The sequence below is a fragment of the Prionailurus bengalensis genome, chromosome A3 (genome assembly GCF_016509475.1).
Source record: "Prionailurus bengalensis isolate Pbe53 chromosome A3, Fcat_Pben_1.1_paternal_pri, whole genome shotgun sequence".
In the NCBI taxonomy this organism is placed as follows: domain Eukaryota; kingdom Metazoa; phylum Chordata; class Mammalia; order Carnivora; family Felidae; genus Prionailurus; species Prionailurus bengalensis.
The window spans coordinates 6,861,974-6,889,606 of NC_057354.1; positions in this window are offsets into that span (position 1 = coordinate 6,861,974).

Consider the following 27,633-nt stretch of genomic DNA (forward strand, 5'->3'; position numbering starts at 1 on the left):
TTAAACCACGGGCCCCACCGTACGTCTTCAGCGTCCTATGGGACTAGGGTCGCGTGGAGCGGTGCCTATCGGTGGCCCCAGCGTCAGGCGCTAGAGGGTACCATTGAAACCTGGCCTCCTCCTCCCGGTGCCTGACGCCCCCCCCCGCCCCCCATCCTGCTAGCGGTCCGGGATTTCCTTTGGTCTTAGTGCTGTGGGCGAGGCGTTGCTGGGATGTGGCACTGTGGCACGCGGGAGGGCAGTGCTGTCTGGGAGTGCCCGGCTGCTGAGAACGCTTTCACGTCTCCTGGTTGCTGGATGGTCAGCTGGGCCCCGCCCGCCCGCCCGCCACCCGGTGGTGAGAAGCTAGCTGCCTGGGCCGGCCGGCCCGCCAGCTCCCATCACTTCTGTCCATCGCCGGCCTCTTCAGCGTTTCCTGGTGGCGGCTCCCCCCTTGGACAGGTGTGCTGGTTTCCTCCGCATCTTCTCTCGGCCTCTCTCTGCCGGTGCCACCCTTTTTAAGATCCACATCAAGGATCCCAGCTCTCTGCGAGGACTGGAGGGAGTGTGCAGCAAGCGGCCAGGTGCCTGGGGCGCGCACGTGAAGATGCTTTGACTCCCAGAGCTGCCCCCCTGCCCTCGCCGAGCCCCGAGGGCAAGTCTTACCTTCCGGCTGCACCCAGGTGCCTGACTCGCCTCACTTCCCCCAGACCCACACAGTGTCTTCCCTTCTCCCATCATTGTTCTGCGTAGCCGATCAGGGAGGGCATCGGTTATCCGCGATTGTAACCTGGGTTTCAAATCCATAACTACAAATAGCTTTTTCTGTGAGGGCAGGTAGAGCCCGGTCTTAAGAAAACAGCACGGCTTGATCTCTGGCTTCCCTTTCAGGTTTGGTTCTGTGCCGGGGGGAGGACGGCACCATAGGCTGGAAGAGTTCAATGCGGTTAAAAAGAGGAAACAACAACAAAAAAGTTTTCCTTAAATCAAAACATGTTGTGCATTTATATCCTCCTGTTCTCGTGCTGTGAGTCGCTGGTGAAATGGTTGAACACGTAGGATTTGGAGTCGCACGCTCGATTGGAATCCCAGCCCAGCCATTCGTTAGCAGCGCCACTCGCATAAATGTGTTGAACTCCTGGCTCTCAGTTTCTCGGTCTGTTAACTGGTTATATATCCACTTCGTGGAGCTGTCGAGGGGATCAGGTGGAATTCGGTGGTGTTCAAAGAGCATGTCAGATACTACAGTGCCTTGAGGACAAGGCACCAACGGATGGTCGTTCAACACAGAGCACATACTCGCTGTGTGTCCTTCCACGGCGGGCTTTGTTCCATGCTCTTGCTTCATAGTTGGTGCAAATGTGCACGTAGTCCCTGCCTCTAGTCTGATGGGGGAAGAGGGAGGTTTAAGCTAACAAGACTCGAGCTGGATACGCGTTCTGTGAGGGGAAATGTGGATGTCCAGGTGGTCTAGGAAGGGTCTCCAATCTGGCCTGGGGGGTTGGGGACAGCTTCCTGGAGGAAGTGGTGTTTAATCTGCTTCCTAAAGGAAGCGTGGTCAGCCAGTCAGGAGTAGGGACTTGGGAGGGGAGAGGCAGGAGGCGGGGACGGTCCAGGCAGAAGGGACAAGCTAGATCAGAACCTAGGTGGCAAACCGTGTTGTTTTTTGCCACTGGAATCTGTGGGGACAGAGGGACGGTTCATTTTCATTTTACTTTAAATAAAACTGCTAATCACAGGTGATTTCCAAGTGTATCTTCTATCGGGGCCTTTTCAATAGCACTATTTGACCTGATGCTTTAGAGAAATGGAATGACATTAGCATATCTAAGAAATTCCTTTGGGAGGGAGTTTGGAAAAGTCATTAATAGAGCAGGGAGGAAGTAAAAGACATTTCTGAGCAATTTCCAATTTCAGATCCCCATTTCTGCTAGCAGTATTTTGACCTTTCTGTTCTATTTATTTAAAAAATTAAATCTTCGACTGAATTCAGTCCTTCACAACGGGGAACTCTATTATTGCTGACCTGACTCTAAGCATAATTCAGTCTTTGCTCCTCATTCTTCGGAAGTTCACGTGGTGGAAACGCACAGCCTACTTCCGTGGCTGCCGTGGCTACTCCTCAGATACACGCGTCAGCCTCCAAACACCCACAATCCAAACTGGACAACTGCATTTGTGAGGGGTGGCTCTCCCCACTCTGAAATAACAATAATGGCTTGAACAAGAACCAGCGTCTGTGGAGTCGATAACCCGCTCTCTTGCCTCCAGTATCTTCCAGTCCATTCTCCACACAGCAGCTGGGTCAGCTTTACAAAATCCCACCTTGGCTCACATCGTCTCCCTGCTTAAAACTTGTCAAAGTTCCCTGTCGCTTCACTGGATCAAGAATACATTCCTCAACATGGCACAAGAGCATCTGAAGACAACTTTCCTGTGTCACCTTCACATATCCCTGTGTTCCAGCCACGCTTGCTCTCAATTAGTTCCTGAAATGGGACACACTCCGTTCTGACTCAGGGGCTTTCCACCTGCCATTCTGCTGACCCAGAGCCACCAGATGTCCCAGTTTTCTGGGACCGAAGGGTTTCCCAGGCTCTGGGACCCTCAGTGCTAAAAGCAGGAAAGCCCTGGGGAAAGCAGGACGAGTGCACCATGCTTCCCCCTGCTTTGCCATCCCTCTCCAATCAGTTAACTAACTAGTCACCTCCTCCAGGAAGCCTTCTCTGATCACTTGCGCTCGATTAGAATACGCAGTCTGCCAGAACGTGAGTGCTTCTCTTCAAAGTATTTATTCGACTTTTTAATCTCATGGTCACGCAAATACTTGTAAAATTAAGACTGTCTCCCCCAGTAAGGGGATGCTCCAGGAACGTTGGGACTGTCTACATGTGCCACAACACTGAGCGGATAAAACAGCACACTGCTTGGTACATGTGTGGTGCTTAATAAATACGAGGGCAGTGAATGAGCCCCAGATGTGAGCCAGGGTCAGGGCTGTGTATCTCACTCGAGCCCCATTTTATCCCTGTGAGGTGGATACAGTTATCATCCCTGTTTTGTAGATGTGGCAAGTGAGGCTTAGCGAGGTTAATGATGTATTTGTGGCCACCCGATTTGGATTTGAACCATGCGCTTCTGACTCCAGGGCCCAGAGAACACTTCACAGAAAGCCCTGTGGTTAACGTTGTAATTTAAGTTGTCTGAGAGCTCAGATCACTATGGAGAGAGGCATTATCCATGCATTTTATGATGCTGCTGTCTACACGCATGGAATGTGTGTGTGTGTGTGTGTGTGTGTGTGTGTGTGTGAGGGCAGAACACTCCAGCCACAGTCACTCCCCAGCTTTCGTGTAGGTCTGTCAGTGACCTACCCTTAACTCTGTCTAGGAGGAACGTTTTGGAAATTGCCCCACTGATGGTGGAGAAGGCTGCACGGGCTGGGGCAGACAAGCCAGAGGGCCATCAAAGGTCCAAGGTTAATTTCAGCATCTCAGAGACAGGGGAGTTAGTCTGTGCTGGGCCCTGCTAGGTGACAGCCTGGTCTGGAATTCAGAAGGTGAATCGGCCTTAGATCGGATGCCCAGGTCAGTGCAGGTGAGAGGAATCCTCCACACCGGTTCGAATATGGGGTGCTGTCAGAAGGGTGTTGTTCATTTGTTTCTTTGTTCACGCAACGGGTACGTGCCAGGACCTACTACGTGCAGGGTGGAAATGGTCAAAACAGACAAAAGTTTGTGCCGTCACGCGGCTTCTCTTCAGGTGGGTTGATACGGACATTAAACAAAAACGATGGTTTCCTGAGGCTAAGTGCTATGGAAACAGTGAGGAGGGGAACTGAGTGCATGTGTGTGTGTGTGTGTGTGTGTGTGTGTGTGGACAGTCGTAGTGAGTGTGGCTGTCTCAGAAGATAAAGCATGAGCGAATGCTTGAAGGGGGTCACAGAGGGAAGCGTGGGTTCTGGTAGAAGGGCTCTCCAGACAGAGGGAAGGCCCCGAGGTAGGAACACGCTTAGCATTGAAGACCAGTAACGATATCAGTATGGCCAGAGCGGAGAAGGGCAGGAGATGGGCCAGCAGTATTGGCGGGGGAGGGTGTGGAGGGGACCGGCCACATAACCCCCGTGCAGGCCGTTGTTAGGGATGTGGCTCTAACTCTGACTAAGGCGGGACCCACTGAAGGATGTGGGGCCCTGCAGACACCTGATCAAGTCCACACTGGAAGGAATCATGGCGAGTCTATGCAAGGGAGCGCACCATGCAGCTCTAGAGTGAATATGGTTGATTTGTGCATCGTGCTCTGGTTGGCTTCCTGGACTGATTCATTCATTTCTTTGAGCAAATATTTGTGTGCTGCCCTGTGAATAAGCGCTTGTGCTGCTCGCTGAGGGGAACAAGGTAACCGAAGCCCATGAAAGCCCTGATCTCCTGGGGCTTACAGTCTGGTAGGGGAACCGCATGTAAGATAAGTAGGCTATAAAAGCAGATAAACGAGATCATTCCTTTCCTTGGTATATGCCCCCCAAATAGCTGAAAACGGGGATTCATACAAAAACTCGTACGTGAATGTTCCTAGCAGCAGTATTCGCAAGAGCCAAAAGGTGGGAGCAACCCAGCCCATGAGTTGATGAGTGGCTAAATAAAGCATGGTCTGTCCACACCATGGAATACCACGCTACCACGTGGGTGAACGTTGAAAACGTGATGCTGCGTGAAAGAAGCCAGACACAAAAGGGCACATGTTGTATGACCCCATTCATATCCAGAATAGGTAAATCCGCAGGCACATAAAGGAGACTGGGGGTTGCCAGGGGGTGGAGGGGAGAATGGGCAGCGTCTGCTTAATGGGTACAGGGCTTCCTTTTGGGGCGATGAAAATGTTTTGGAACTAGACAGAGCTACATTCACAGCACTGAATGCCCTAAATGCCACTTGTACACTTTAAAATGGCAAATTATATGTTATGTGAACTTGACCGCAATTAAAAAAAAAATCTAAGTAAATCATTGTGCCCTCGAGTGTAGATGTTGTTTGCCATGAAGGAAATGGAGAAGACGGAAGAAGACAGTGTGGCAAGAAGGACGGGGAAGCAGGGAGCCTACGGAAATTGGGGTGCCCGATTTCAGGGAGATGCCTGGTCGGGGAGAAAAGCAAAGGAAATAACTAAGAGTTAGCTGGTTCCATTTGTAAATGGATATATTCCTTTGTATACAAACGGAAATTTCCGGATGAATAGACCAGAAACAACAGGGATTGTTTTGGGAAAAGGAGCTAGGGATCTGATTTGGGGTCAGAGGAGGAAAGTTTACCTTCTTCTTCTATAGGTCTCTTTATTTTATTTCAGGAGAATTGTTTAGTATGGAAAAATATTAAACACATGCAAAAAGGACCATGTAATGAATCCCAATGTAGCAATTGCTCTGCCTCGGCAATATTCGTTCATTACCAATCTCGTCTCATCTCTGTTCCCGCTAAATCTCCCCCACCCATAATCTTCTGAAGCAAATTCCATTTTGTTTATACATATTCTAGGATGTCTTTCTGTAAGGTAAGGATTTGTTTGCAAAATGTAATCTTTTCAGTGTGACAACAGTACAGGTAATAATTTTACTTTTTATCATATATGTATGTCATTCTACTATTTGATTAAGACTTTTTTTTACCATGATGAGCACTGAGCCATGTATGGAATTGACGAATCACTGTATTGTACCCTTGAAACTGAAATAACAGTGTATATTAATTTTTGCTGGAATTAAAAAACTTTTTACAAATATTTAATTGTTTTAAAAGGGACACGGAGTGCTTGTTGTTTCTTTGGTTCTTTTTTCCGAAAGCAATTTACTAAGACATCAAATGCAGTGATCCAGCCACCCACCTGCATGTATCCCACTGCCCTCAATACTGCGGTTAAGAACGCGGGATTTGGTGTTAGATAATGCTGGGTTCAAATACGTCTCCCACTTGGTCTTGATTATCTGACCTTGGGCAAAATCTTTAACTTCTTTGATTTGTACCTTCTTCCTTCCTGTAAAGTGAACAGAATGAGCATCTAACTCGTGTGAAAATCAAATGGATTTTGCAGGGAAGGATATTCATCTTTATCCTGGTGGTGAGACAAAATACACGCTCTATATAACTGGTCGTCCTGTAACGTTCTGGTTGCACGTTTCGGATTCTGGAGCCCCTATCTCTATGCACTAGCTGCGTCATTTTTTTAAGGGGTTAAAAGGTACCTATAATATGTTCAACTCAAAATATGGTAGCTATAAGTATTACTGTATACTTAATATATAACAGTGTTGTATCCAGAAAGCACAGATGCCCCCTAGTTCAGGATGAAAGATCATTAAGTTCCCCAAAGATGTTGAGGTTCAATTCCCACAAATAGTACTGTCAGATTGAAAAATCAGGATGCACTTGTTCACTCTTGACTGAAATCTGTGCTTGAACTCATAGTGATATGAGAGAGGAGAGGGTCAGCCCCACTCCCACAGCATCCTAACAGGCTCCCCTCTCCTTCAGGGGGAAGGGTCAGCTCAGGCAGTAAATGGAAGAGCCTCATTCTGTGCCTTTGTTGTGTAAAGGATGGAGTGATGCCATCAGGGCTGAAAGTTCTAGAATTCTATTGAACAGTAAACTTGAGGGAAAAGTTTCTTTTTCTTTTTTCAAGCATCATCCCTTTTATGTCCAAGTGTGAGGGTTGCTTGGCAATTGGGGGGTAATAACATTACCCATTAGAGGAGTGTCTTTAAGTAAAAAGATGTGTGAAAGCACTCAGCACTGTGCTTAATGTGGACTACTCATGCAGAAAGAATTAGTTGTTGTAATTGTCATTGTCATCATGGCGTGTGTATAGATAACTATAACACAAGGCAGAGGACAGCAAGCATATCATGAAAGTACAAACAAGATGGGATGGGAATTTAGAGAAGAAAAGATTTCCTTCCAAATTGAACATGGACGGCAAAGGTTTTGAGGCAAGGACATTAAAAATGATTCCAAGAGGATGGGAATTTCAGATGGCCCTTGAATGCTGGGAAGTTTTGGACATGTGATGACAAGAGGAGGGAGGAAGAACCAAGTATGAGCAGGGGTTTCATGGGGCCTGTGTCACAAGTGTGGCTTAGTGGGAGTGTGGATTCCACAAAGAGGGAATTGTAAGCATTAAAGTGGGGGTTACTGACCATGGCTGAGCCACGGAGCGCCTTGAATGCAAGGCTGAAAGATACAGGATTTCTGGGTCAGTGGTTCATAAACTTCTTCTGTCCTGACATCGTTGATGGATGATATTCATCTATGCCACTCTTCCCTATGGGAAGAGCCAGGCTTTTGCATGATCTGAGGTAACTGCACACCTTTCTCTTCCATTCAAGGGAGCATATCGGAAGGCAAGTGAGTGAGGATGACTTTTCATAGGGATGGACCCATCTGATTTCTTTTGAGCAAATTAATCATTCCCTAACTTTGGGATTCTAATTACAACTTAGAGGTAGTAGATTATACATAGTGGTTGAGAAGATGGTTTCAGGGGCCAGATTGCTGGGGTTTGGTTCCCAACTCCTCTGTTTACCACCTGGTGATGCTCGGTATATCACGTAGTTCCTCTGAACCTCTCTGTCCTTATCTGACAAATGTGGGGGGGACATTACCTTCATCACAAGGTTGCAGAGAGGATTAAATGAAGTATGGCACATGACATGCAGGGCATACAGTGAGTGCTATGAAAGTGTTGGCTATTACATCTTGTAAGTCCCTGACACCTCGCGGGTGGTGGAAACCATTGCTCTCAGCGGAGGGATTTTGAGCAGGACGATGGCAAGATCAAAAGTACAGAATGGGCAAGCAGCACAGAGCAGATCAAGAGTATGGGCTCTGCATCATTGCAGATCCTGTTTGGATCTGTTTGGATCCTGTTTGGATTCTGACTTCCACTCACTGGCCTTGCGACCTTGGCTGAGTAGAATAAATTCTCTAGTCCTCAGGTCCCTTCCTTATCTATACAACGAATACAGTGATAATAGCATGCACTCCATAGTCTGCATGTGAGGACTAATGAGATGATGCATGTGAAGCGTCTGCATGGTCTGTGGTGAGTCTGTTAGCTATCTACTGCTGTGTCACAAATCACCTCAAACGTTGTAGCCTAAAACAGCTCACAGTTCTCATCTCACAGTTTCTGTAGGTACTGCCTAGCTAGGTCCTCTGCAAGGCTGCAGTCAAAGTGTCAGGCAGGACTGCATTTTCATCCGAAGGTTTGACCGGGGAAGGATACACCTACAAATTTAGGTTTCTGGTTGTTAGCAGAATTCAGCTTCTTTCTGGCCATCAGCTGGACACTAACCTCAGCTCCCGGCTAGGTGTTGACCGGAGGCCACCCTTACATAGTGCCTTGACACATGGACACCCCTAGAAATGAATGTATGCTTCATGGACATCAGCAAGGGAGATGGTCTCTTCCCAGAATGGGCATTGCAATCTTCAACAATGTAATTTTGTCCATGTAATCGCACCATCTTGTCACTATTGTCACATTCTCTTGGTGAAAAGCAATTCACAGATCTTGCCTGCATGCTAAGACAGGGATCACATAAGGATGTGGACGGCAGGTCTGGCTTATGGCAGCCACCATAGAGTCTTACCACCACATGCGGAATAAATGCCTTGTACGTTCTTACTTTAAGAAATGAGTCTGGCGGGGCGCCTGGGTGGCACAGTCGGTTAAGCGTCTGACTTCAGCCAGGTCACGATCTCGCGGTCCGTGAGTTTGAGCCCTGCGTCAGGCTCTGGGCTGATGGCTCAGAGCCTGGAGCCTGTTTCCGATTCTGTGTCTCTCTCTCTCTCTGCCCCTTGCCCGTTCATGCTCTGTCTCTCTCTGTCCCAAAAATAAATAAACGTTGAAAGAAATGAATCTGGCAATCAGAAAGCATCTGGAAGATAGGAGTTAACTCATTTTATCTTTGCACCTCAAAGCACAGTGCTTTGCATACGGGGGGTTCTCATTAACCACCATCTGGCTAAATGTCAAATGTAAATTTCCCGGAATGCTTTCTTCACCCAACAACTAGGGTTGTATGGTTCTAGATGGGGCCATATCAGTCAGATGGGGCCATATCACGCCGCATTAACAAAACAACCCCAAAATCTCAGTGGCTTAAATCATACCAGTTTATTGCTTCTTTTTTAAAAAATTTAAAAATTTTATCTGAGAGAGAAGGAGTGTGAGCAGGGGAGAGGAGCAGAGGGAAAGAGAGAGAGAGAGAATCTTAAGCAGGTCCCACGCTCAGGGTGGTGTCAGTGCAGAGCTTGGTCCCACCACCCTGGGATCATGACCTGAGCCAAAATCAAGAGTTGGATGCTCAACCGACTGAGCCACCCAGGGCACCCCTGTACTGGTCTCTTTCTTATTTATTCTACATATCCATTGATGTGTGGCTGGATTATTGTCTTTCCTGGGGACTCCCTTCTGTGCAACAGCCATTATCTGGAATGTTGTTGGTAATTATAGCAAAGGAAAAGGAGAGTTTTGAAGGGTCTTCACCTAGTAAATAAGTAATTGGTTCCAAAGGGCCTCACATTACTTCCATCTCTGTTCTGTGGCCAAAGAATAATCCCTTGGGCCCACTCATATCAGGAGACAAAACAGTGCACTCATGTCATGCACTTACGAGACAGAAAGCCAGGGATATTTGGTAACTATTGCTATTGACCACTTGAGATGAATAACGTACAGATAAATCAAAGAACAATGGTTCTATTAGAACTATACATAAGCGGCTTGGATATTCTCCGACATTCCAGATTAATCCCCCCCTTCTCCTTTGGCCCTGTGCCCCAGGATGATAACCTCCACAGAATCCATCACCTGGACTCCCTTTAAGCTCCGGCTTCTGGGTGGGTACAGCTAAAAGATGTGCTTGTAGGAGATTGGGGGGTCAAAAAGAAAAGAAAAATGGGACTGTTTCTTTGTTTTCTTTCTCTTCCATCTTTTCATCTTTTTCTTCCAGCTTCTGTCAGGTGGCCTTTCCCCCCACAACTAAAGGTTTTGGTGGGTCTGCTGACAGCTTCCTTTATTTGCACCGTAAGGTGGTACAGCCCCACCTCCCGGCCAGTGCCTGCGTGCGATCACTATCTTTTGTCGTTTCTGAAAACTCTGCCCACGGTTTTGTAAATAGTCTCCCTCCTGTTCTGTCTTCCATTACTCCTTTGAATGGGCTGTTCTCTGCTAGAATCCTGATAACTCAGACTTGTTGCTTTCTGGCAACAGCAGAAAGATAACAGACGCTGTGTTTTCTGTGGTTGGATTTCAGGCATGCGATTTGCTGTAAAGTTATGTGGAGCTATCAGCAAATGATCATACTATAGACATCCCGGAAAACTGGCTGGAAACCACTGCCTACTCAGTCTCACATCTAGTTTTTCTTGCCGGAAGATTGCTGTTGAGCAACCTCTCACCCCGGAGCTTCTCCGATTGTTTTTAGGAGGCACTATTTCCTTGACAGTAAACTCTAAAATGTTAATATCTGGATTATACGTCTAACTTGTCTGAGCTTGGAGTCAACTGAAGAGAACTGAGAAGGTTAAGCTGCTGTGGTCAATTGCACGAAGGGCTCCAATGCTTCATTTCACCCCTGTATTCATGCATTTTGCAACAACCTCGCCATCCTTTTCTCTAAAAGGGATAAAATACATTTCTCTGTCCCTGGACCTTGGGTTGGTTTGTGTTATCTGCTTTGGCTAATAGTGGTCACGGTGTGATCAAAGTCCTAAGAAATGCTTGACTGGCCATTTTGTGCCTCAGCCATCAGCATGAACTTGATGTCCCTGGGCTGGCCTGCTGGTCCAGGTGGAGGAGGAGGGGCATTAGAAGGGAGCCAAGCTGGTCATCGGTTCCAATTCATCGATTCCAGTTTTGTTCTGCTGGTTGTACATGTGTGAGTGAGCTCAGCTGAAGTCAGCAGTTGGCAGAGTCACCTTGCAGAGCCCTGACCCACAACCCTGTGAGAATAAATGGTCAGTGGTTTGTTCTGCAGAATTGCTGTGGCTGTAGTAAACTGGTCTAAGTGGGAATAAGAGACTAACTGATATTTCATACTTTATTCTCCTGTTCACTCCACTGATAGGTATTAAATACATGCTCTGTGGAAGGCACCGGGGAGAGAGTCGTGAATTAGTCAAGTCATGGTCCCCAAACCTCCGGTCTGTCCCCTCCGCAGCTGGCTCACTGCCATTCACAGGGAAGAGTTTCACACAGCTGTGGATAAGACCCAGTTTTGTGTTATATGATCTCATTGTTATCCTGCACCATCTCCTGTGGCTCTGTTTAATCAGGGTGGGTTTTTGTTGTTGTTGCTGTTTTTTTTTTTTGTTTTGTTTTTGTTTTTGTTTTTGTTTGTAGAGAGGGAGCTCTAGTAGGGGGGCTGAGAGAGAGAGAGAGAGAGAGAGATCAGGGTGGGTTTTTGTTGTTGTTGCTGGGTTTTTTTTTTTTTTTTTGTAGAGAGGGAGCTCTAGTAGGGGGGCTGAGAGAGAGAGAGAGAGAGAGAGAGAGAGAGAGAAAGAGAATCTCAAGCAGGTTCCATGCTCAGTGTGGAGCCCCATGTGGGGCTTGATCTCATGACCTTGAGATCAGGACCTGAGCTGAAATCAAGTGTGGGATGCTCAACCAACTGAGCCACCCAGGCTCCCCAATCAGGGTGTGTTTTTACTGCAAGTGCAAGAAACCCAATCAAATTGACTTCAGAAAAAAGAAGGAAAGAAAGAAGGAAAGGAAGGGAAGGAAGGAAGGAAGGAAGGAGTGAAGGAAGGAAGGAAAGAAAGAAAATAGAAAGAAAGAAGGGAAGAAAGAAAGAAATAGAAAGAAGGGAAGAAAAGAAAGGAAGGAAAGAAAGAAGGAAAGAACAAAAGAAAGGAAGGAAGGAAGGAAGAAAGGAAAGGAAAAAGAAAGAAGAGAAAGAAAAGAAAAGAAAGATGTCTTCTTGACCCACCCAACTGAGGAGACAAGGGAGCACGACAGGCACAGCTGGATTCAGGTGTCGCAAAGACTCCATCTATGTCCAATGTCCCAGCTTCTTTCTTCTAGTTGTTTATCAGCCTCAGCCTGGTCCAGATTTCAGAGAGGCCTTGAGTGGAGGAGCAGCTCTGCTCCAGTGGTTCCCACAATAGTCTTGTCACTGGACAGACGTGTGCCACCTGCTCATTTGGGAACTGACCACAGAGGCTAATGGCAACGCCTAGAATGTGTGTGTCACCCAAGAGCCTGGGCAGGGTGGGCTCAGCCTACCACACCACGTCAACTATGAGGGGGTGGACAGAAGAGGAAGTGCTGCTTTAGCAAAGAGAGAATGGCCACTAGAGATGCAAAACCAACGGAAATCCATAGAGCAGAACATTGCAGATTAATTGTGTAACAACTTACGTATTTCCCTTTGTTATAATTGTCCCCTCCCACCCCCCACCCCCCACCCCCCCAATAGACCACAGGCTCCAGGAAGGGCAGAACGTGCACCTGTTTTGCTCACCTCTAGATTTCTGGAGTCCTATACCAGCTGGGACATACTAGGAGACAAATAAACATTTCTTGAATGACTAAATGAAGCTTCTAGACTGTTGGGACAAAACTAAGGTAGAACATAGTTAAAGTCAGTGAGTTAACTCAGGTTCTGAATGGCAAGCAAGGCAGAAAATTATGTTTATGATGATAAAGGTTAGAGCACTATACTAGGATGAGGTTTATATATGGCCGTTCAAGAATCTTTTAGCTTTGGCAGAAAGTAGAGCAGCAACCCCACCCCCCCCCCCCCACCTCTTTCTTCATCTTGGTATTACAGCTTTTTTTTTTTAAGTTTATTTATTTCTTTTGAGAGACAGAGTGCACACGAGTGGGGAGGGGCAGAGAGAGAGAGAGAGAGAGAGAGAGAGAGGGAGAGACAGAGAATCCCAAGCAAGCTCCCCACTGTCAGTGAGGAGCCCGATGAGGGGCTTGACCTCACCATGACTTGAGCCAAAAATAAGAATCGGATGCTTAACCAACTGAGTCACCCAGGCACCCCGGCATGACAGGTCCCAAGACATCAAAATGTATGTCCTGAAACCACTGGGATTCGTGGATCTATGCATACACGCTCAGCTATGCCCAAGAAGACACGAGTGGTGTGGAAGCTTTTTGCAGAACCACCTGGGGGCAAAAAACAGAGTTAGTTTTTCATCTGTTCCTTTCAGCCTGGTCTTGTTTTTTGTTTTGTTTGTTTTTGAGTTTTTTATTCATTTAAGTAATCTCTACACCCCAGATGAGGTTTGAACTCACAACCCTGAGATCCCGACGGAGCCAGCCAGGCGACCCAGCCTGACTCTCGTTTACTATGTCCATTGTGATGTGCACATACTATACGTTTTAGGAAGAGGGGGCAGCCATTGTAAACAGCACAAAAGCTGGACGGTCAGTGTAGTCCTGGAGACCTGATGGGCTCAAGGGCATGGAGAAGGAAAGGTGGCGAAAAGAGCTGGGGTTTGGAGGAAAAGTCTGCTCTTGGCACTGGAAAGATTTTGGTGTGGGAAAATCCAAGTTCTTGTCCAAGGGATGTTGAGAGAGATGTCTCCATCAGAGGACCTGGACCGATCATCCCCCAAATAAAAAAATGACAACAAAGCATTGATACCTTCTCCCCATCTTTGCTCCTTGCTGTGTTCTTGATAGAATAAGCCAGTTTCAAGGCAGAAGACAACCCATTTTTAAATGGATTTACTAGAGATAATTCCTTAAAAAGAAATTGTAGAGACTGATTTGTGCCCTTGAAAATAACATTGTCTTAAAAGTAGCTTTTTTTTCCTGCTTGGAGATGTGGAATACCGTATCATGCCTGTCCCTCACGACTACCATGTATGTGCTCAACAATAAGCTGTCCAGACTGAACTCTTTACATCAGAAAGTGGGAGGGGGAACACTAAGAGGGCAGGTTCTGGAGTTAGAGTTGAATCCTGCTCTCCCTCTTACTCAATGCATGATCTTGTGCCTCAGTGCTCTTATCTGCAAAACGGGAATAATAATAATGCATATGTCATAGAATCATCATAAGGATTGAATCAGATAATAAAAATAAAGCACTTATGGGGTTTGAAACATGGAGTGGACCAGTAACAAACCACCAACACTGTAGAAGAGCTCTCGGATCTCATCAGGCCCAGCCTGGATGAGCGAATTTATGTGAAAACGAGAAATGACAGAGCGTTTTGAGGCAGATTCCATGCTTATGATCAGTGTTTAAATATGATACTGGGAGACGTGGAAGAAACTGTGACTACTAGAGAAATTGATGAGGAAACATATGAAGGGATATATAAATCAACAAAATGGAATATTCCAATGCTCTCTGGGGAGGTGGTGTCATACTAGCCGCCCCCCATGAAGAGTTGGCTGAAACAAAGAATTTATCGTGGATGGAAGGTTGGAGACTTTGGTTGCCTCTTCAAATGCAGAAGACACAGAAGAGAACCCTGCATACATTTTGACATTAAGAAATGATCCAGGATTCTTCCACTCCTGAAATGAGTTGATTCGCAGATAACTCAACAATTCTTAAGCTAAAGGGCATTTGCATTTTTTCCCAACTGTTTCAACAAATGTGATCATCAAGATGTAAAAAAAAAAAGCACTCACAATAGCACTAGACACACAGAGAACACTATTGCATAATGGCCATTATTGTCATATCAATACATGTGATAAGAGGAAACGTGTTTAGACTTTGCCATTTTTCACTTTGGATCAGACTTGGCCATCTCTTCAAATGCAAGATGAGATGGGAAAGGGGGTCAAGTTGAGGCAGGAGCGAATGGAAGGCACAGGCGAACATTATGCGCATGAGAAATGAGTGAGTTTGTCTCTTTCCGGCTCTCTACCTTTATGGTTTGGCCAGTTACCTCTCTCCCAGTGTATGGCAGTGGCCACCCGGCCAAGTCTCCCCGCTTCCGGTCTTACCCTCTGCTGACATCTCTTAACTTTCTCTTATAACTTGATTTATCAAACAATGCAACTAACTATGTTGCTCCATCGCATTGAAAACCTTCAAAGTTTCCCCAGTGCCCATTGGTTGCAATTCAAACTCTGTCGCCTGGCATTCGATGATCTTTGCAAGATGCTCCCTGTCACTCTTTCTGATCCTGTCTCCAGCCATCCTTCTCCATGATTCACATGCCCTTGCCACGCTAGAAATACTAGCCATTTCCTGCAGTGCACAAACTTTCATTCTTCTCTCTCTCTGCTCTTGCTGTTTCTTTTGCTTGGAATGCCATTTCCAACCAAAACAAACAAAAAACCAACAAAAAAAACCAAACAACAACCCCCAAGCCCCTATCCTTGTAAATTATAATTCTTTTGAGATTAGTCTCAGTCACTCTATCTTTACTCTGCTCTTACCCAAAAGAATCCTGTCTGGAAAAAATTACATATACCCGTATCTAAATAGAGCGAGAGGTGCCAACTGTGATGAGAAATTGGTTCCTATTTAAGCCAGGAAAAGAATTCAAACCTATAATGATGACAAAAACAATAGTTTCCCCCGAAATCTTCCCATATGCCAGAAACTGTACCAAGCGTTTCTCATGAATAATCTCACAGCCTCATGAGACAGCTGTGGTTTGGTCTCCTCGTATTAACAGTTAGCCTTCCAGAATTCAACTATGAGCTCTCCTTGGGGGCGGGTGGTGAGAGGAGGGGAGAGAGAGATAGACATAGCAAGAGAGAGAGAGAGAGAGAGAGAGAGAGAGAGAGAGAGAGAGAGAAACGATTTAAATCGTGCAGCTGATATAGCCAGAAATTCTAACGAATGCATTTCTGCCTGAAATCAGCATGCAATGGAAGAACTTCATCTCCTTTACTCCCAGTCTGTTTTATCATCTTCAAGTATCTCATACAATCATTCTAGAACTTAATACTCTATGTATTTCATACAGCCTGGCCACTGAATGCAAGCTGCTACGTTATCCGGGGCTCAACTAAAGAAACAGTAACTTATTCCAAGGCTGGAGGGAAACTCTGCATTGGACTTGATGAGACTTGTCCTTTGTATGTGGGGAACCATGGTATTTTCTGTGTCCAAACTGTGGGCAGGGAAAGAGGATACTTTTCACGATTAGGTAGGGGCAAAAGGCATGAAGTTGGACGGTCCCAGTCAGACTGGGGCTTCTCTCTCTGCCCCCTGCCATGTGAAGACACAATGAGAAGATGATTGTCTACTAACCTAGAAGAGGGTCTTGGCTAAGGGCCGAATCTGCGGGCACATTGCTCAGGGACTTTCTCTCAGGATTATGAGAAATCAGTGTCTCGTTTAAGCCACTTTGTGGGGTTTTTTTGTTGTTGTTATAGCAGCCTGAACGGACTAAAGTACTTGGGAAGCTCTTCCCCAGGGAGGATCAAGTGTGGCAGCATGAAAAGATCAGATTGCCCTCCTCCCTTGCTTACTACCCCCCGTGGCTTCCTGTGACCCACTGCACACAGCAAAGTGCTACAGGATCCTTCCCAGAAGTTGCCAGGGCCACCGAGATCTGCCTCTGTGCCAGTGTCTCTCCTCTCCATGCGTATTTCTGGCCCTGCTGGATTTCTCTCTGTTCTTCCAACAGATCAAGGTTTTTCCCACTTAAGCACCTTTGCTCCTCTGTATGTCCGGGATCGCCTCCCTCACCCCACTTTCTCAAGAATGCGTCATCAGTGTAGCCTTTCCTGTGTCAAGTGGGTGCCCCCCTCCGTGCCTCACTGCTTTCTGCAACCCACACATGCTGCTTCTCTTCTAGCCTTTAACAGTGTCTATAATTTACAATTTCTGCTTGTTTACATTTCCCCCACGTGCTGGCCTACAGGTGTCATGAGAGCTGTGTTCAGGTTCTTACTCATCGCCTGGCAGAGAACTTTGTTCGTAGTAAATATTCAGAATGTGTTTGTCGAATGAATGTTCAAGATCAGGTCAGGATTCCTGGTGTGTCGTGTAGAAACAAGACCACACAAGTTAAAAAAAATTTTTTTTTTTTTACTTAATATCCGATCATCAAAGAACGAGATGTCTCTTCAAAGCCGGTCTGCAGCAGCCAGCTAGGTCTCATACCTCCTAAAAGGAAAGTACCTGGGTCTTATTTAGAGTTCTTGATGAAGGAAATATGACTGGTCCACTTAGCCCCTCTGCCTTTTTGTTCTACCATGAACCCGTGGGGCATGCTGCCTCAGGACCTTTGCACCTGCTGTTCCTTCTGCCTATAACACTCTTCCCTCAGATATCAGAATGACTTGCTTCCTCATCCATGTCAGATATCATCTCAAAAGCTTTTCCTGACCACCTGTAACCGCTGTGATGCCAGGTACTAGCTATGTGCTCCATAAAAGAGGACGCCTGAGGGAGGTTGGAATCCAGCCTGCACTCTGCCTTTCCTGCACTTCTGGTGTCTGGAGGGGGAGGGAGGGACATCTTTTTCTAATTGATTCACCCGGAACGGGGCGCCTTTGCGTAAGTCACAGATCCGTGCTGGCTGTAGCCTGTGGCTTATCTAAATACTGACATGCCTTCCCTGTTAGTTGCATATCAGCTTTTCCTGAAGCGCGTGAGCTTCAGGATATCAGAGATTTGTGTCCGTTTTGTCCACTGCTCTACCCTCAGTATTGTGAGTTGTATCTGACACATAGTAGGTGCCCCCAAAGTATTTGTGGAGTGAATAAATGGGCTTCCGTGTTTTATTTATTTTTTTTTTAATTTTTTTTTCAACGTTTATTTATTTTTGGGACAGAGAGAGACAGAGCATGAACGGGGGAGGGGCAGAGAGAGAGGGAGACACAGAATCGGAAACAGGCTGCAGGCTCTGAGCCATCAGCCCAGAGCCCGGCGCAGGGCTCGAACTCCCGGACTGCAAGATCGGGACCTGGCTGAAGTCGGACGCTTAACCGACTGTGCCACCCAGGCGCCCCTGGGCTTCCGTGTTTTAAAAAGCAACAAAATCAAAGCGAAGCTTTAGTTCCTGGGTTTATAGACTTCTTTCTCATTATGTAGTTTAGTTCGTATTTGTAGTTTGGCTCAACTCTAGAGATCAATTCACCAGGATCCCTGGGAATTATTTGCAGCTTATGGTTTTCATCCCACATCACTTTCGTTTAGAGATATGAAAATTACCTGTGTTTTCTTCAGTTCTTTTGAGGCTTCTCTTTTTCCCTGCATCAGATTTAATGGAAACCTTAGTAATGGGATGAAAATATCGCCAGGTTATTTTATGAAGCCATAAGCAACATTAAAGCCCCACACCCCCACGTAACTAAGTTAAACCTGAAATTCCATCTTAGTGTGTCACATGGAAAATCCCTTCTTCTCTGAGGCTTTCCAGGGGCTCCCTTAAAAAAACAAACAAAAAACCCCCCAAAAACCAAAAAACAAAAAAAAAAAAAACTGTGCCGGTTGAGAATAACTATTTTCCAAGCAGCTTTTTGCTGGTGTCTGGGTTGACGCATTACTTGTAAAAAACCAGTTTCTTTGAATAGATGTTCTTGCAACATATTCAACGTGGCCTCAGCACTTTCTTTCTGCATAATTTATAGCAACTGACACGTGTAAATATCCCCGCGTATGCTGGGGCTGGGGAGCTGGATGGCCCTTTAATTACTGAGATTCCACCTCCCGAAGACTGATAAAACTATTAAGACTGAAATTCAGTGCCGCCCGCAACGATGCTGCTAACGTTGGAAGATAATTCCCCAGTCTGCCAGCCTTCCTGTCACTACTAAATTTCCTCCCAGTGAAAAGAGGTGTAATTCTCAAACCCAGCTGACTGGAGACTTACAATTGCCTTGCAAAACCAGATCTGGAGCCCATGTGGCCTAAATCCCCCTAAACTGATTACCTTGGTTGGAGTCTTTTAAGGTTTTGGCACTAACTTAATCCACTGCTGCGTGCAACCCCAGGAAAGGGAGTGAGAATCCATTCAAATCCTCCCTGTTAAATAAACCCTCCAGCAAATTACTGGCAGCAGAGGCGACTACAGAGCAAAGAACACCAGCAAAGGCCGCATTCAAAGTGTTTGCACCCCATTCCCCTGATAAAATGAGCACTTTTTAGCTTCCCCATCGGGTAACCCAGTTATCATGTTTGGCCATAAAATGCTCACAGCGATTTTTATATGTTTTATTTCAAAACCAGGTTTCGCAGCCGGCAGATCTGTAATGCGTTCATATGTGGCTGCCTTATTGGACTCAATCAATGCCATCGACTTCCCTTTAAATGCAAAGATTGCACAGTTCAGCTTTAATTGCAAATTCGGTTGCCAGGGCCATCTCTTGGAAGCTGGTTGTTGTCTCTCTCTCTCTCTCTCTCTCTCTCTCTTTTTTTTTTTTTTCTAATAAATCACCTTTCATTGATGAACATCGGCTGGGTTGGGCCTGCCTTTGTTAGCATCTCCCCCGTAACATCGGGCACAGAAATCCGAGAACCTGCCAGGGACAGCGTGCACGCAAGTGGCGGACTGAGGGAGGCATTTCTGCGAGGCTTTAATATCTGGGTTGGGTGTTTTATTATGTCTTAATAAAGGAGTTGAAGAGAAGGTTCAGCTGAAGTGCCCTGGGGAATAATTTCAATTTTTTAAAAGTGTGTAACCATGTTCGAGGTTGTTACATAAAACCAGCTGTCCTAAGGGAGGGGTGCACCGGGGCCATTAATGTTTCCCTCCCTGCTCAGGGTTGGCCTGGCAGTTTCCCGATGCGCTGCTTTATTTGGGTCTGTTCATTCACTGACTTACTGGCACATGGATCTAAAGCCAGAAACGAGTGAGTTTAAATACTGGCTTTGAGACTTGTCCGCCGTGTGGTCTTAGACAAGTCTTTCTTTGCTATTCCTCACTTATTAGTTCGAAATGGCAATAACTACCCGCTGAGGCTTATCAGGCTTAACTAAAATAATGCATGTAAAGGGCTTAGGGCCATGTCTGGCTAATAGGGAGGACATACTAGAGATTAGCTATAATTATTACACGGTGTCATGGGAGAGGGGACAGGTGACCCGTGGCGGTTCCATCCCCAAGTCTCCATGCTTGGTGGTTCCTGTGTCTCAGGCACGATTCTATGTGTTTTACAAATAAGCACTCATTCACCCCTGTTATCACTCCCACGAGGGAGGTACAATAATAATTCTTATCATCCCATTTTATAGATGAGGAAACTGAGGCTCTGAATATAGAGACCCGCCCAAGCTGTCATGCCTGGTGAGAGGGAACCTCGGCGTTCATGCTTTTTACTGCTCTGCTATGAAACGCCCTGCTGGGATCGCTGGTATTTGGGGTGGCAGTTTCCGGGTGGCAGTCGTCAGTTAAACATGGTGACTGGGGAGCCTTGCTCCGTCAGTCCTATGTGTCCTACTCATAAGGGAGACCTTGAGGCATGGGGCCCTTTGGAGGTCCTCACACGGATGTTTGTTCACTCACTGAGTGACCCTGAGTAGGGTCAGCTGTACGTGGCTGGTGGTCAAAGGCTCGCGCCCAGAGATGAGGGACCCTGATGGAACGGTGGCCATGATCTCACCTCGCCCCCGGCGCCCCTGCCCTGCGTCGTGTGTTTCTCTCCTGGTGCTTCTTTCCCGTTTCATCTTGCACAGATGCCTTTTCGTTTTCCCTCCTGCTGAGTGTCATGCTCAGAGAAGTGTCCCGAGTCTATTTCCTTCCCTCCCTTTCTTCCTTTCCCTCTTCCCTCCTTCCTTCCAAATGTATTTAGGGAGTTTCTATTTTGTGCCACACAGTTTTCTCAATATTAGGGATGCAGCTCTGAACAAAACAGTCCCTCATTCATCTGACTGTCTGACTCCCTGTGAAGTTGGAAGCTGCGTTCTGAGCCTTCAGCATGCATACCTACTGGGTGAGCCCTGCCCCCAGCCTCCATCTACGAGGCTGCAAATATTATGTGGGTGGACAGTAGGTGGGACTTAACAGGAGTGGTGATAAGTGGGGCAAAGCAAAATAAGGGCCAGTCAGGGGCCAGCGATGGGGGTGGCTCCCTTTAGATGGCCTGGTCAGGGACGCCTCTCTAAAGGAAGGGCATTTTAGCAGGACCGTTATGCCATTCTTTGTGTGATATTGCAGGTGGAGGGAACAGCTGATACAGAGACCCAAGGTGTGAGCCCCAAGGACCTTGACGCTTCGCAAAACAGCACGGCAGTCGGTGTGGCTGGAGCCATGGAATTTGTGCCATGGAGGGACCTTGGGGGTTACGCCCTGTCACTGTGAACTGGGGTCTTGGAGGCCGCCCTCTAAACCTCACTCAGGAAGGTCACGGATTGCGGGTGTCTATCTCTTTACCTCTCCACCAGCCCTGGGTGCTGCCAGTATTATGCAGCAATGTTCAAGATTTTAAAATTAAAACATTTAATTGTCTGTTAAATTTCCAACTTGATAGGAAAAAAAAGAAGGCACCTGGTGGCTGACTTTGTGATCGCTGTGATGTTGAGCGTACGTTGGTGTGTTTGCCGGCCATCTGTATTCCTTTCAAGTCCGACCTCTGTGCCCATCGGTCTTTCTGCCTGTCTCTGGCTACAGGTGCCCCGAGATGGGCTAGTCACAGGCCTTTGACTCCAGATACACCGTCATCACGGGGCCACACATGTTCTTGTTTTTCCTCCCTCCCTCCTGCCTTGCTCATTTTCTCATTTGTGTAACACAAGCCTCTCTAATCCCTGCGTTGGGGGGTCTGTTCTCCTTCCTGCGTACCAAGTGAGGTAGAGTGGTGCTGACCCTCTGCGGTGCATTATAATTGCAGGAACCCTTGCTAAAATTCAATGTCAATTTAATTCTGATCTCTAGGGGGAGAGGGAGGGGCTCAGGTCTTGTTTGTTTGTTTATTTATTAGTTGCTCATTTGATTACAATGTGCAGCCAAGGTTGGGAGGCACAGCATTATGCCAGCTCGATGCCATCCAGGCGTGAAAGTGAATCTTGTCAGCGCCATAGATTAGGTCCTGCCTCCCTGACCAGCAGCTCTGGGCCTCCCTTCAAACTTGGATCCACGCACTGAGAGACATTTGCCTACTCCACCAACAGATACACAGTAAAACCTTGGTTTGCGAGCATAATTCGTTCCGGAAACACGCTTGTAATCCAAAGCCTTTGTATCTCAAAACGAATTTCCCCGTAAAGGGATAATGGGAACTCAGATGATTCGTTCCACAGCCCAAAACTATTCATATAAAAATGATTACAGGGGCACCTAGGTGGCTCAGTCGGTTAAGCGGCCGACTTCAGCTCAGGTCATGATCTTGTGATCCATGAGTTCGAGCCCCGCGTCGGGCTCTGTGCTGACAGCTCGGAGCCTGGAGCCTGTTTCAGATTCTGTGTCTCCCTCTCTCTGACCCTCCCCTGTTCATGCTCTGTCTCTGTCTCAAAAATAAATAAACGTTAAAAAAAAATTAAAAAAAATGATTACAATGCTGTAATATAATGCAAAATAATTTAACAAATACAAAATATAAAGAAAAATAAATTAACCTGCACCTCCCTTTGAAAACCTTCATGGCTGGTGCAAGGGAGACAAGAGAGAGGAGGGTTATTGTGTAGGACGATTTTCACGATCACTAACGGAGTCACTGCTGTCCATTGGCTCGATGGAACCTTTTTCTGCATGGGGGCCACTGTATACACTTGCACGGATGTTGACTATAGTACAGTATTATTAATAAACTCTTGTCATGTACTGTATGCAGTGTGACTGGCAATAAGGCAGCAGAGGAAAGGGTCTAGGTCTGCAGGCAGCCTGACCTAGAATGAAGCAAAGCATTCCTAGGCTGACTCTTGTCTGGAAGAGCAAAGGACTGTCCACAGGTGCTTGGAAGTGACGAAAAATACCTTAGTGCCAGTTGTGGGCACCTTCCAAAGTTCTGAAAAATCACTGATTTCTGCCAAACACCATGACCTGAGACTGAACATCCGAGCATGGGAGATGGTCACCCACAATCCCGCAGTGAGAGAGGGAGAGTGGGGGGGGGGGGGGGGGAGGGAGGGAGGGAGAGGGAGGAACCATTGGCTCAGTTGTGATCACGTGACATTCAGCATCACGGACAACTCGTATTGCCAGACATCACTCGTTTATCAAGTTGAAATTTATTACAACTGTTCACTCGTCTTGCAGAAGCCTCACAGAACGAGTTACTTGCAATCCAAGGTTTTACTGTATATTGAATCCAGACGGTGTTCTAGGCACCGGGAAAATGTCCACACACAGGTAGGGCTCTTGCCTCCTGCAGATCTTATATTTTAGTGAAAAGAGACAGAAAAATCAGGCAGATGAAAAGAGAACAAGACAATTAGGCCTGAGGATCGTTCCCGAGAAGGAAATAGAGTCTTTTGATGGAATGCAGTTGGGCAGTGGGGGAGGTCAGAAAGGGTGGTGAGAAAAAGGCCTTTCCGGAGGGGCGGTGTGCGCAGGCAGGAAAGCGGGAGGCGTGTGCAGTCGCCATGAGGCAGGACACGAGGGATAGCCGGAGAACTGGAGTGAGTCGGGGCTGCGCACGAGGAGGCGGCGATGCCGGAGGCGAGCTCTGGCCTGACCTCACGGTGGCAGGGAGAGGCCTGCACTCAGCCTGGATGCCACCCTGGGGCTCGTGCAGAGCAGAGACGCTAGTGGGACACAGGATCCAGCACCACACTCTGCCTGAGTCCTGAGGAGGGTGGGCTTCTGTAGATGGTGAAAAGGGAGTGGGGTGAGAAGTCTGCTCTGATAAAGAAAATTCTAGGCAGTGGGGCGCCTGAGTGGCCCGGTCCATTAAGCATCCTACTCTTGATTTCTGCTCAGATCATGGTCTCACAGTTTGTGGGATTGAGTCCCATGTTGGGCTCTACACTGTCAGCGTGGAGCCTGCTTGGAATTCTCTCTCTGCCCCTCCTGTGCTCTCTTTCTCTCTCAAAATAAATAAACATTTAAAACTAAAGGAAAATTCTAGGCAGAGGGAATATTATCTGCAAACGTACAGAGCTGGGGGAGGACCTGGAATACTCCAGGAGAGGGGGAAAGATTGGGGTGTTGGGGACCAGCTTTGTTATTTGTGAGAGTAACTCAGCTAGAAAGGGCACCTGAAGAAAGTTTGGGTTTACCAGGGGTCAGTAAACTTCTTTTATAAAGGATCAGACAGCAAATACTTTCGGCTTTGCGGGCCATCTGGTTCCTGCTTCGACTACTCACTTCTGCCATTGTAGCACAAAAGCAGCCATAGCCGATGATAAATGAGTGAGTATGCTGTGTTCCAATAAATCTTTATGAAAACTGGCAGCGGGCTGGATCTCATCAGTGCACTGTAGTTTGGCAGCCCCTGGCATCCCAGTCGAATATTTAAGCATGATAATTAATTCTGATAATTAGATTGGTCTGAAATAAACAAATACAGGATACAAAAGATTTTGAGTTTTTCTTTATTCTTTACTCTTACTAAAGATGCATTCATAAACTGAGTGTTGGGACCGATCACGACTTTGAATTAAATAAAAATATTTGGCAGGGTTGGCTTTTGACAAAACTGCCAAGAATTGGAAGAATTTCTGTCACTTCTCATTCTCTGCTCCTTCTCTCCTGATTGCTAGGTCTTTAGCAGTCTCAACTTTCTCCCAGTTTGGGGTAGCTGAGTTACGTGAAATGGTGGCCCTAGGAGTTTCTATGTGAGAGGGACTTAGGAAGCTTGCCTGAAAAAGGACTTGAGGTAACTTGTCCTGAACCCTATCTAGATAGCAAGCATATCATTTTATTTATATTATAAATGTGAGGAGAGGCTGACAGAGATGCCCCTGAAAGCCAGCTTCCAACTGATAAAGAAACATGAATGATACAGCAGGTGTTAAGGACTTTACAGTTTACAGATGTTGTTGAAGACACAAGAGTCCTGGGTCAGAGACAAAGGACCATTTACTACTCACAGCAATAGCAGTAGCCAGAGTCTCAGGATTTGTGCTTGCTCTCCAAGTGTAAGTTCCCACAGGGTACCACAAAGAGGGCCAGGTGATGCCTGCACGTGCCACGGATTATGGGCTGGGTTACAAGGGAGAAATCTTAAGTTTAGGAGACCCAAATCTTTGCCCCAGAGAGATCCATTAGCTTTATTATTTTGAACAGCACACTTGCCTATTGCTCTACAAGGAGACACTATCCCTCTCTTCCAAGGCTGTTGGCTGTACACAATTCTTGAAAGAATAGCCTATTACAACAACAGTCACAAGACATGAATAAATGCAAGAGACTCATGGGGCATTGTCTCTCAACAGCAGCCTTCAGATTTTGCATTTTAATTAGGATCAAAGCAGAGAGCTAACAGAACTCTCATGGGGCTGTAATGGTGGGATTTTCAGCAGCAGTGAGCAACTAGGCAACGTGCTTCTTTGAAGAACAAGATCATCCCTGGAGCCCTGGCGTAAGCCCCGCTTCATGTTCACTTTGTCTGCTTTGACCTATAGCTGACTGTCCAGAGTCTCTGTCTGCTTGCTTTGGTGGTTAGAATTATTTTTATTGTGTTAGGGGCTGTTTCCCCACATCCTAAGTGTGGAGAGAGACCTTTGTTGTAAACACACTTGATAAATGATCCCCAAACATGCCAAAGAGTTCCAACCAAGAATGAATCACTTTTGAAGAATGCTTCTATAAATGGTTCCAGGAAAATAGCCTTTCTTTTCAGACCTGGATGTTAAGCCATTACAGAGTTATCATGAGTTATTGGAATCTTTGACTGGACATAAGGTAGTTGTGCTGTTGCTAGGTCACCGTGATTTCTATGGTCCGGTGACATGGGCTGGAGTGCTTTCTCATGAGCCATTAACAAATCATGATTTCTGGGTGAGTACAAAAGATAAAACTCAATGAAATCAGTTTTTTTTTTTTCCTTTTCGAAAGGTGAGATTCTCTTCCAGTCAAGGGAATTCTTTTCCTGGCTCCTACATTGGAAGTAGGCTAGGTTTGGAATACTTTAGAAGGCGTAGAATGAACTTAATTATTTTTATATGTTCATTGTCTATGCCAGCCATAGGTATATTGGAAGGTATATTGAACGTACTCAATAAAGGGTCAGTGCAGTAGATGAGTTCTTTTTGGGCAATAGACAAATAGCTTTTCAGTTCCCACCAAGTGCAAGCCACCATAATTGTGGGATTTGGGGACATCTTTTCTGATGTGCATTAATTGAAGTTACTGATTGGTCTAGTTAGGAGTTTCTAGCGAGCCCTTCTTTACTCTTTCCCTGGCATGTCCTATGCACTTTAATTTCATGGGGTCCTACAATCCTCATAAGAACCCTGTGAGGGTGGTATCAGAACTAGAGGGGTTAACTGTTGATCAAGTTGCCACAACCAGTTGTTTGTGAAGGTTGGATTGAAACCATGCAGGCCACCTCCAGAGCTATGCTGCCTCCCTCACAAGCTTTTACTTTAGTACTGGTGTTGAAGTACTTAGTACTTTAGTAGGTGGTGTTGAAGAATGCACCGGATATTCTTTATCTCCTGTGAGAATGGGGCAATAGTGAAAGAAGTAAATGTCATCGTGCTCGACCCTGATGCTGTTCAAGGTTATCAGAATTGTCCCAGTTAATGGCAGCTGAAGGCATACACTTCCTTCTTGAGAGTCTTGTCTTAAAATATAGTGTACTAATAGAAAATTTGAGATGGAGTCGACACCAACAGATGGGGACATGACTACCCTTGAAAAGATAGTTTGTTACTCACAGTCCCCAGGAGGAGGGAGCCACACTGGAAAACACTGAGGCTGGTCAGACGCGGAAGGAAAAAGGGGGAAGTGTGGCAAGAGCCTTTCCTGTGGTTTCTGAGGGAACGAACAGGCCGGGCAGGATAAATGTGTTAGGACTGGCTGGTTTGAGTGATCTTGGTGGGCCCTGGGGTATGGGCCCTGGGATGATCAGGGCAGGTGGATACTGGTCCGGAGTATGAGAGCCTAATGAGCACGGAGGTAAGAGACTCTAGGTTGGTTGGCTTGCATTTGAAAAGCACCCTAGTTGACAGAGGGCAGCTGGAGGCCAAGGCAAGGTAGCTCAGACATATTCTAGAGTTTTCTAGAGCAGGATGTATCCTCACTCTATTTGCATGAAGGGCAGATGCATGAAGAACATGAAGTTTACCGAAGCTGAAAATATAGTTAATAGAAACCCTAAGAAGATATGCGTAGTGTAGTAAAAGTGTGGGGTGGGGTGTTGAATGAGAAAACAGAGGACAGGGTCAAGGGCTTGGCTCTCCTCCTGGCTTATCGGTAGGATTATAGACAAGTCCTTTTATTTTGCCTTACCAAGATTCACGCTACTTGTGAAGTTGGGGCATTTACTCAATTGGCATTTCCCAAGTTGTGAGACATATCACCAATGTTATATTAGGTGACTTGGAGCAGAAGAGAGATGTGGCACCAAATAATACCAAGTCACAGATTTGCTTTTCAAATTCTTTCAGTCTTTCCAATTGCCCCAAGGAGAAAGTCAAATTTGGTGCTGTTATACTACAACTACCCTTTAACTGTTGCTTCTTTCATTTTAGCAAGAAATGGATCCCAGGCTTATACACTTTGGAAGGCATTTCAACCTGGTCCTTGGTTGCAAACAACAGAAGCCACTTCCAAAAATAAGTTGGGTGGCTCCCAGAGGGTGAGGGCCCAAAGGCCAGAAAAATGCTAATTACCAACA